At 41.2% G+C, this 10,762-nt stretch overlaps 1 long non-coding RNA gene across 1 annotated transcript; it reads left to right on the top strand.

Annotated features, from left to right (window-relative positions):
* Positions 1–6,729: 6,729 nt before the first annotated feature.
* On the top strand, positions 6,730–9,937 carry LOC142140516 (uncharacterized). The gene is made up of 2 exons (XR_012688523.1): positions 6,730–6,803; positions 8,573–9,937. It is a non-coding gene; the product is annotated as an uncharacterized LOC142140516 (long non-coding RNA).
* Positions 9,938–10,762: the final 825 nt, after the last annotated feature.

Genomic DNA, 10,762 nt, shown 5'->3' with positions numbered 1-10,762 from the left:
TCTTTGGCCTCCTCCTCTTCCACCTCTGACTCTTCCATCTCCTCAGGGTGGGCCCTTTCCCATTCCATTAGTTTGGCCACCAGAACTTCACGCACGTCTGTGTCATCAAAGTCCACCCCTTTGGTTCTGCAGAACCCCTGCAAGTGTTGTTTCCTTTCTTTCATATAGAATCTCTCTGTGGCTTTTAAGCTGATCTGCTCTGCTTCTGTGGCCATTCCTGCTGACTTCCTAGCTAGGGTTTTTTTTTTTTTTTTTTTTTTTTTTACTAACACTGGTGCTGACAGACTGTTGCCTTGTGTCCTTACAGAGCCTGACCGTATCTGGATACGAGTCCCTGCGCTCTACCCAAACGTTGGGACTGTGTGACCCCACTGCTTGCCACCAAAATTGTGAGGACACCGGGGTTATTACCAAAGCTCTCTAGATACCCGGTCCTCTAGGTTCACAGGTCACACAGGTAAGGAGACAGGAAAGAAATAATAATCCCTTTTATTAAACAAAGTGCACACACTTAGTAAAATACAACAGTGCTCCCCAAGGAGAAACTTGTTCCCCCCGCCAAATATATCAAGTGTCAGAAAATCACCAGTGCAAGTAAAACTCCCCAACAAAATCCCCAGCAGGTTACCTCCAAGCACAGAGTCCTAGCAGGCCCAAACTCCTGGTAATAAAATCCACAGCTGACAATCCAAGTGGGCCAGGGTTTCTGATCCTTAAGGTGGGTCTGTGTATCTTGCTGATCCCAGCCGCTCGGCCAACTCTCCACCAGCTTGGTGGGACCCTGGGTATCAGTCTCCCTACGGATGTAGGCTCACCAATTCCCCAGAATCTGCGAGTGTCTCCCGATGGAGTGGTAACAGAATCAGTCCTAGAGGTACACTGTCCGATCTCTGTCAAGAAGCTCCTGCCTCAAGCATTCCTTTAAGGCCCTGCGAGAATACGGTTACTCTCTAACAGGTCCTTGCTGTCTCCAGATTCTCCAACAACAACCCCCATCCCCCAGACAGCTCCTTTTTGGTCCCTTCTCACCACCCCCCCCCACTCACTGTCCTCTTGTGATTGGTGGTGTGAAGAGTTTGGGTGGTAACCGGGGTGGAAATAGTGCATGACATCAGTGGTCACCCCTTGCTGTGATGGTGCCATTCAGACTGTGTTGCAGACTTGCTAGAACAATAGTTAGCAAACAGGGAGAGACCCCCTACTGATTTTAGATAAGGTCCTGACCCTCCTTTTTTTAACCCGTTCCACTACTTTTTGATGTCACAGGGTCCACAGCTGATTCACACTTCCTGTGAGCTGCCTCTCCCCTCCCTCTCTGGACACCACAGTAATAACAGATCTGGCCACCGGGCGGCATTTAATAACAGAGTGGGCCATGGTTGTTCAATTGGCCCACTGAGGACAGACCGGGTTGGCACGATATTCTCAATATAAGGCCCGGGTCTGTCACAATACCCATAAAAAAACAATGTATAACAGTACAAGACTCTCAATAAAAACAAAAGAGACGTAGGGCCTAAGTCATTAAGTCATGTATCTGACGATTCTGAGCGCATCATACGCAAAATGACTCTGCTCGTGCTTCAAACAAGACCATACGCCTGGAAGCGCAGCTCTGTCCACTCTGTCTTCGTACACAAAGGACACTTACTACAGTCTATGATTTCGGGGAGGGAATGGGGCTGTGAAGGGGCATTTGGTCGTAGTCAATTTACATCATCATCATCATTTATTTATATAGCGCCAGCAAATTCCGTAGCGCTTTACAATTGGGAACAAACATTAATAAAACAATACTGGGTAATACATGCAAGGAAAGAGGTAAGAGAACCCTGCTCGCAAGCTTACAATCTATGGGACAATGGGAGTTTTAAACACAAGGGCATGTGCTACATCATATTGCACACTGGACCAACTAGAATGCAAAGGTAAAAGTACTGAGTGGGCTGTGTGTGTGGAAATGTTGGTCAGAGGGTTGTTGTCTTGTGTTAGCTGTTTAGAGGGTGATAATATGGTCACCTAGGGAGTTTAAGATGGTGGTTGAGGAATATTATAAGCTTGTCTGAAGAGGTGGGTTTTCAGAGAACGCTTGAAGGTTTGGAGACTAGAGGATAGTCTTACTGTGTGAGGGAGGGAATTCCACAAAGTGGGTGCAGTCCGAAAAAAGTCCTGTCTGTCCCGAGAATGGGAGGATGTGATGAGAGTGGAAGAGAGACGCAGATCTTGTGCAGAACGGAGGTGTCGAGTTGGGAGATATTTTGAGACAAGTGAGGAGATGTATGTCGGTGCAAATTTGTTGACGGCCTTGTATGTTAGTAGAAGAATTTTATATTGGATTCGTTGAAACACAGGCAACCAATGTAGAGACTGACAGAGTGGCTCAGCAGAGGAAGGGCATGGCAAGCTTGAGCGTACGCACCCGCGTCCGCATAAAGCTCCGGCTGTCTCAGAGTTACTTGTTTTTCTGCCGTATCTCTTGCACCAGCTATATAGCTAGTCTAAATCCTGAGTCCTAGTTATGTCAGTATCGTATGCATGCTATAACATGTGTCTGCAATCAGGACCTGTAGAAATGTCCGTTATGTACAGTATTTAACAAAAATGTCCATGTATAATCATAAATGTCTATAATATTTACAGGTAACATTAATGACTCAGGCCCATAGGGGTAAATGTATCAAATGGCGGTTTTCTTAAACCCCCGGTTTCATGGTGGGTTTAAACCGCCCAGTGTATTAAATGCAAAACTGCTGATAAACTGCCCAAACTCTGTTGTTTCACCAATGCCAAGCGTTTAACATCACTGTCCCATTTTTAACCTTGACTACATAACATGGCCATAACCATTGAATGTATGAAGCAAAACAGCCAAAGCAATAGAGGCGGTTAAGAGAGCTGAGATTGCAGAGAGCTGTTTGGGCTCTCTGCCATTCATAACACAAGAGGAGGCACGAGTGACTTATGAATGATTGTGACAATCATTATTTAATCATAATAGGGACAATATTAATCAATAATTAACTTATTGGGTCAATTTTTATTGTACATTATATTAAGGGTGCAATAGTATTGTTTGTTATATTACGGAGGCAATATGAATATAGAATTAATAATAATATTAAGGGACAATAATATTTTATTGCTAACGGGAGTAATAATTATTTATGATGGAGCAACAATGATTATTTCATTATGGATACACCATTTATATTGCACACATGTTGCACTACAAGAACCAGCATGCACATATGCACGAGTGCCAATATAATAAGTGTTGCCTAAGTAGTAGGGAATAATGTCATTTTTGCATATACAGATTTGCAAGTCAATAAGATCAGTACCAAAAAGCAATCTACTGGCAAACAAACATTATAAATAGCAGAACCTGTGACTGCTAACAGAGCTTTATGGTGGCTATAATATTCATATTGAAGTTGTTCTCATAGGCTGGGTACACACTACAGGTTTTTCAACCGGCTATTGGGTCAATTGAGCGATAAAGAACCGTTCAGGCCAATATCGCATTAGTGTGTACACGTAAACGATGAACGATAGTCGTTCCAAAGTACCGATCGCTTTTTCATTTGATTGTTCAGCAGAAGTATAAATCTTATTTTCAATGTCGTTCCGATTCTGCAGTGTGTATGCACTCATCAGGATCAGGACCTCCACAGAGCTTACAGAGTCACGGTTTTCTCAGACTACGGTTATGACAGATAAAGAGCACAGATCTAGGGTAAATCTTTTAAAACATGTATAGTGTGTACAAGGCCGGATTAAATGAATGGAAGCCCCTGGGCTAATGGGCCCACATTCCCCTGGGAGCCCACTTCCCCTGTTCAGATCACGCTAGACTAATACACTCATAGTGACCCTTGACCTTCCACACCAGGTTAATATGCGAACATGTCTTTAACTGAAAATCACCTCCTCCACCCACCAATATTTCTGATCCCATGTTTTTGAAACCCCATTTGGCTTTTATAAGGATCACTCATTTCGTTGTCATTAGATCAGAACGGTGTTGCAGAATGACGGCATGAACGAGCGCTACTGAACGTGGAGATGTAGAGGGGGGAGAGGCTGTCACTTCTACCCCTGTCGCCATCCTTGTCTCTCCTATTCGCTTATCCTCAAACACAAGCCCAATGATGACTCATTGGGCTAGATTTACTAAGCTGCGGGTTTGAAAAAGGGGGGATGTTGCCTATAGCAACCAATCAGATTCTAGCTGTCATTTTGTAGAAAGTACTAAATAAATGAAAGCTAGAATCTGATTGGTTGCTATAGGCAACATCCCCACTTTTTCAAACCCGCAGCTTAGTAAATCTAGCCCATTGTCTTCAGCCTTTACCATGGGAATATGTCAAAATCAAAACCTATGTTTTTTTAATGTTTCATTGTTAATTTGGAGAACAATTATTATCTTATATTTTAAACTTAATTTCAGCTTATACCTCTCCCTGTCACAATTTTGCACCCCCAAAAATGTTGCGACCTCCAAAAGTTTTGCGCCCTATTGGAAAATCTGGCCTTGTCTACTGTGGTGCCATACGCTGTCCTGTGACATCATAGGCCTCTGTATAGATCTGTATTCTGTAAAATAAAAGAAATATTTTTTCTTCACTTACACTCTGTCCTGCCTGCTTGATGTATCACCCTGAGAATTTTCTTTTAAACACACGACTTGGTGCAGCTGTAACTTGCCAGGAATCCAAGGATAATTTTTTTTTTTCTTTTACAGTGAAAACACCCAGATCTGTTGATAACACAGACACAACTTCCCAGGCCGACCAACAAGGAGAATTTAAGTGTCCAGCACTAAACTAACCTTCCGTGCAGGAAAACAGCCCCAGGGAGAATGCACTGAATTTTTCCTTTGTTGTCTCTTATCCTCTCGTTCTTTCTTTTCCTTCTTTTAAGTCTCCTTGTTATTTGATTCACACACACAAGCAAAAAAAATTAAATGTAAAAAAAAACACTTAACCTGTCATGTGAGTGACAGGTCACTGGCGATGTTGTGTCTGACTGGTAACTCAATCCCTGATCCCAGTTATATGCAAAATAATGTTTAATGCGACTGCTTAGTCCACTGCGAAACATCTGGACTTCCAGGTGCTGCTGGTTTTGTGTGAATGTGAAACTAAATAGACCCTGAAACCTAAGTTGCATGCCATGTTCTCAATAGAATCTAAAACATGTGTAATGCAGTAAATGTGGGAAAGTGGTGAGATCCATAACTACTAAATAGAGTTATTTACTAAGAGCTAAATAATGGCAAAAGTAAAGTTCTAAGGTGAAACCCTCCTTGTTAAATGACGCGGAACATTTCACTAAAGTACAACTTTAAAAGACAGAGGGGCCTGACAGCAACGCAGACCGAGCGCTGGCTAACTTAGACTAGCCCCAGAGCTGGAGCGAGAGATATGGCAGAAAGACAGGGTTATTAGAGCTTACTAAGCCCCTGGCTGCGTGCGCTGGAGTTTGGCACGCCCACGCTGTACAGTCACTACACACCCCCTTCCCCGCTACGATCACTCCTCTTTCTCTTACCTGTACTAAGTGCCCTCTCCATGCACTGCCGCATGGAAGAGCTCTGTTTTACCAGCCGTCCCTGACGGTTCTGAGCTTGCGCAAGAGTGATTTTGCACACCATGGGCCTGATTCATTAAGGATCTTAACTTAAGAAACTTCTTATTTCAGTCTCCTGGACAAAATCATGTTACAATACAAGGGGTGCAAATTAGTATTCTGTTTTGCACATAAGTTAAATACTGTTTTTCATGTAGCACACAAATATCAACTTTAAATTTCAGTGTACAAATAAGCTATCAAGTATTTGTGTGTTACATGAACAAACAGTCAGTATTTAACTTATGTGCAAAACAGAATACTAATTTGCACCCCTTGCATTGTAACATGGTTTTGTCCAAGAGACTTAAATAAGAAGTTTCTTAAGTTAAGATCCTTAATGAATCAGGCCCCATGTGCTCACAATCAGCAGATACGTGAACTAATGAATCAGGCCCAGCTACTATAAAATGGGAGTGGCCTGGAGATTAAAGACACATGATCCACACACACATATCACCCAATTAAAAACAGATACAAAATTATATTTTTTTAAAAGCTTAAAAGAAGGACTTTCGCTATAATGGCCAGTCATTATGAACTGCCTCTTGTGTTGCTTATACTTTAATGAAATTTGGCAGGTAAAATATTTGTAAATAGTTATAATATAATAAAATATAATATATAGAAGCGGAATACATAAGTCCGGAAATATCAATATTGTCTGTGAAATAAGAGTTATATTTTATTGGTATTATTTTGTAATAGCTTAATAATTGTAATCATTGCAAAATAGCGATAACAACATTGCAGGTTCTAGGTTATGTTTTATTTTATTTTATTTATAGTTTATATATATGTCATATAGCCACGGCCTTGCATATGGGAGACGCACAGTCTGAAAGGGGCTCAATAATCTGATAACCGCAAGCGACTGTTATACGTATAGTCGTAGGTATGTGCCCAGCACCTTTGATGACATCAACGTCCATTCAGGAAAACCACAGCTGTGTTCCAGACTTCTGATTGGAGCAGACCATGTCAATCACTACTCACACTACTGCTTCTATGTCCAATGCAGATATCGTACGTCACTTATATTTGTTAGACAGTCTTTTGTACAAACTAGTCTATATCACATAAGCAGTTCTACGGCGCCTAACACAAATAGGAGCCCACAACGCCAAAGTTTGTGACAGTCGGTTCTATGGTTTGGTGGTGTGTATGCCTAGGTATTTAATCTTTTATGCGCTTGACATTTGAAGTTTAGTTTAGTTTAGTAGAAGGTTTTCTTTGCATAGGACTGCACGTGGAAGTGTAAAATTTCGTCTTTTTCTATGTTGTTTTAGAAGTCCGGTAGGATACTAAATTTCTTGATTTCATGAAAAATGTTAGGGTGAGAGGTGTAAGCACGAGGAGAACATTATATATACTTAAGGCTATTTTTAGCAGTGATGCTGGAGATGTTATAATCCGCACGGATTCTGGCCACAAAGGGTTCGATATTTAGGGTGATGAAAATCAGGGAGGAAAGCGGATATCACTCCTGTGTATCATTTCATCATAACGGGCATCACGTAATGTCCTGGTCTTGACAATCCAGGACAATCTCAAGCTGGTCTGATCGACCATGGAGGACAAAATCTTATTCAGTCTGGTTGCAGGGACCTTAGCAAATAGCTTTAGGTCAAGTTGAATAAAGAGATTGGGCAGTAGGAGGTTTAAAAATTCGAGTCACTGTCCGGCTTTGGGATTACCAGTATTATGGCCCGAGATGTTTCGTAATTGAAGGTACTTCTTATGACGTATAGTTAAATAGAGGAGTCATTTTAAGTAATAGGAACGTCAATGTTTTTTTTTATAATATTGGCTAGTAAATCCACCTGACTCTACTGCCGAAGAAGACTGAGTGAGTGGACGAATTGTGAGATTTCTGCCATAATTGGGAAACTGAGTGCTTCTATTTCAGACTGCAATATTTTAGGGAGGTTGCACAAGACTAGACATCCTACCTACTAGGTTATTAGGAGAGCTTCTAAACCCTGGGAGGTTATATAGGGTGGAATAGAATGCTCGGAATTCATTAAATATCTTGCTTGGGTCATGTGTGAGGCACCTTTGTTTTCATTATTTCATTGCACTCTGATTTCCCTTATTTTGTTGCTTACTTGACTGCAAGCTTTGTCACTTTTATTAATATTAAAGTGTTTCTGTATTCCCCTTTTTGTGTTGTGCTCAGCAAAAGAGTTGTGTTGTGAGAGCAAACTCTTAGAGGAGCAATCTTTCAAAACAGCTTGGGGCACAGTTTCTGTGTAAATCTTTGTTGAATTCTTAAGACGCCATGTGTCAACTAGGTTGTGCTCTTTGAGTAAGAGTCTAACATCTTTACAGTCCTTAGGTTGTATTTGCGGTGAGTTGCTGGACAAGGGCTACGTTCTGTCTAGCCTAGGTCCAAAATCGTGTTGAAGGTTCCACCCACGTTTATGTGCCCTTTAGCATTTGACGTCATTATCTGAACAGAGTTTTAAAATATTCAGTTTGGTTGGCGTTTGGGGCATATGAGAGGGTCAGTGTGAGGATGAACTGGAGGAATATTCTTACTATTATAATAACTCTACCTTCAGGATATGCTCGCATGACGGTATCTGGACTGAATATCAGTACAGCAACTCCTCTGGACTTAGAGTTGGCTAATGCGAAGAACGTTGGAGGAAATTGCTCACCTTTGAGCTATGAATGGTTGCCCATGAAGTGTGTTACTTATAAAACCTACTATACAATATCTGCTTGCGATTTTTACATTGATTTGATTTAGATTTCTCTTCTGTTCATTCTGTTAATTCACTTTGCATTATTTGATAAAAATAAACTATTACTTCTATTTTTGAAAGCATTCTTACTTTGCAGCATTTTTTCCACACCTGTGTAAAACTTTTGCCCGTATTGTATGTATATTTTTGGTTTTCTTCACATTTTAATGTTTATTTTTCATGCTTTACAGTTGACATCTTAAAGATCCCAATATCACCTATTGTCAGCGCTAATAGAGTCAGTATAATCTGGATCTAAAGAATACAGTGCCCAATTTGGCCACACACATACTTGCCTACTTTTTGAACCTCGATTCCAGGAGATCCCAGAGGGGAAGTCCAAAGGGCAATTCTTGTTATCAGGCAGTGGTGGCATGGCCATGATGAGGCAATTTGCACCATCAGTCCCTGCCCAGTGATCCCAATGACATCCTCAAACAAATCGTGTCCTCAAGGCCCCACCGACTTCACAAGAAAGAGAAGCAAGATCTGAGAAGATGAGCTGCTCTCCAGCAGTCTAGGAGGACTCCACAAAATTCAGGAGTCTCCTGGACATCCTGAGAGAGTAGGCATATTTGCACATCGGTGGTAATTGTTTTCACAATTACCACCATTCCAACACCGACGTGTCCTACACTTAAACTCCAAATCTGGGAAAAAACTATTTAAATATAAGCAGACTTACCTCCATACCGACGCCGTACATCTACGATGGCAGCAGGATGCTGAACGCAAGTGATTCCGACTACTCAGGTGTCCGTCAGTAGACTCTGACATCATTGCGACCTCTATTACTTTTAATTTAAAGCAGCAATGTCGGATTAAGAGTTTAAACATTTAACCTGCGGGGTCCTGACATTGCCGCTTTAAATTAAAAGTGATAGAGGTCGCCATGACGTCAAAGTCTACTGACGGAAACCTGAGCAGTCGGAATCACTTGCGGTCAGCATCCTGCTCCGATCGGAGATCTACAGCGTCGGTATGGAGGTAAGTCTGCTTATATTTAAATAGTTTTTTCACAGATTCGGATTTTAAGTGTAGGACTCCTCGCTGTCGAAATTCTCCACACCGTAAAAACGTACCCAACCCTTTGCACATATGTGGTCAAACTTTAGAAGCTCTGGCCAGCTGGCCCCGCAGCCAGTTTATCTCCAGCATCATTGATCATCTTTGGAAATTGACATCTTCAAACTGCATATACCACCACAACGATATTGATCCAGCAACTTGGTATAGAATTTTAGGCTACAGGCTGCAATATCCAATTGCCCCATATCGCTGCCAACATTGCAACGTCTGTGGCTAGCAGATTTGTAACTGGCTACTGTGAGGTTCATTGTGGTTGGATCTATTAGTGTAGGCTTCCAGAAGAGACCTGACTCCAAGTGATGTCATAATATAGGAAAGACAATTTTAGTCTGAGCTTAATGGTTACTTAAGAATGCAAAGGCCTTTTATATGGCAGGAACTGAGTTTCTATAAGCAGTGACTTTCTTGTTAGATTTTTCAGTATGTTTAGATAATTTAAGATAATAAATGTACATGTCAAAAGTTTACCATTCATTTACTGTACAAATAATTGCAGATGAACAAAGGCATTTATTTTTACATTTAACAATTTTTAGGCATTGAACACATGAAAAATGATATAATTAGGATGATAAAGAGAGTGGAAATAGAATGACTTCACTTGCAGGTGTCTCACATGAGATTATATAGTCAGCTATAAATCCACAAAAGATAATACATTATAACATTACTATAACACACATCGGAATTCCTTATAGCTGGGAAAGTACACTTCCTTGTTTCTTCAAATGAAATAAATACAGGATTATGTTATTTTAATTTAAATATATGTCAGTGTTTTGTTGCAGCTGTGAAAGGACTAGCTTCAAAATCTCATCCTCAGCTTTAAGGTTTGGAACTCAGGACCACAAAATCAGCTCCAGAATCTCATCTTTAGTTATAAACTGCAGACCTCAGGGCCAGAAAACCAGTTCCAGAATGTTATGCTCAACATTAAGCTTAATTAATCAGGACCAGAGGACCAGTCCCAAAATCTTATACTCAGCTCTAAGCTTAATTAATCAGGACCAGAGGACCAGTCCCAAAATCTTATACTCAGCTCTAAGCTCCATGACTCAGGACCAACTCCAGTATCTCATCCTCAGCTCTAAGCTTTAGAACTCAGGACCAACTCCAGTATCTCATCCTCAGCTCTAAGCTTCATAACTCAGGACCAACTCCAGTATCTCATCCTCAGTTCTAAGCTTCAGAACTCAGGACCAACTCCAGGATCTTATTCTCGGCTCTAAGCTTCAGAACTCAGGACCAACTCCAGTATCTCATCCTCAGCTCTAAGCTTCAGAACTCAGGAC

The sequence above is a fragment of the Mixophyes fleayi genome, chromosome 2 (genome assembly GCF_038048845.1).
Source record: "Mixophyes fleayi isolate aMixFle1 chromosome 2, aMixFle1.hap1, whole genome shotgun sequence".
NCBI lineage: Eukaryota > Metazoa > Chordata > Amphibia > Anura > Limnodynastidae > Mixophyes > Mixophyes fleayi.
Note: the sequence above shows the minus strand (reverse complement) of the source record. Positions and strands in the feature narration are given on the sequence as shown.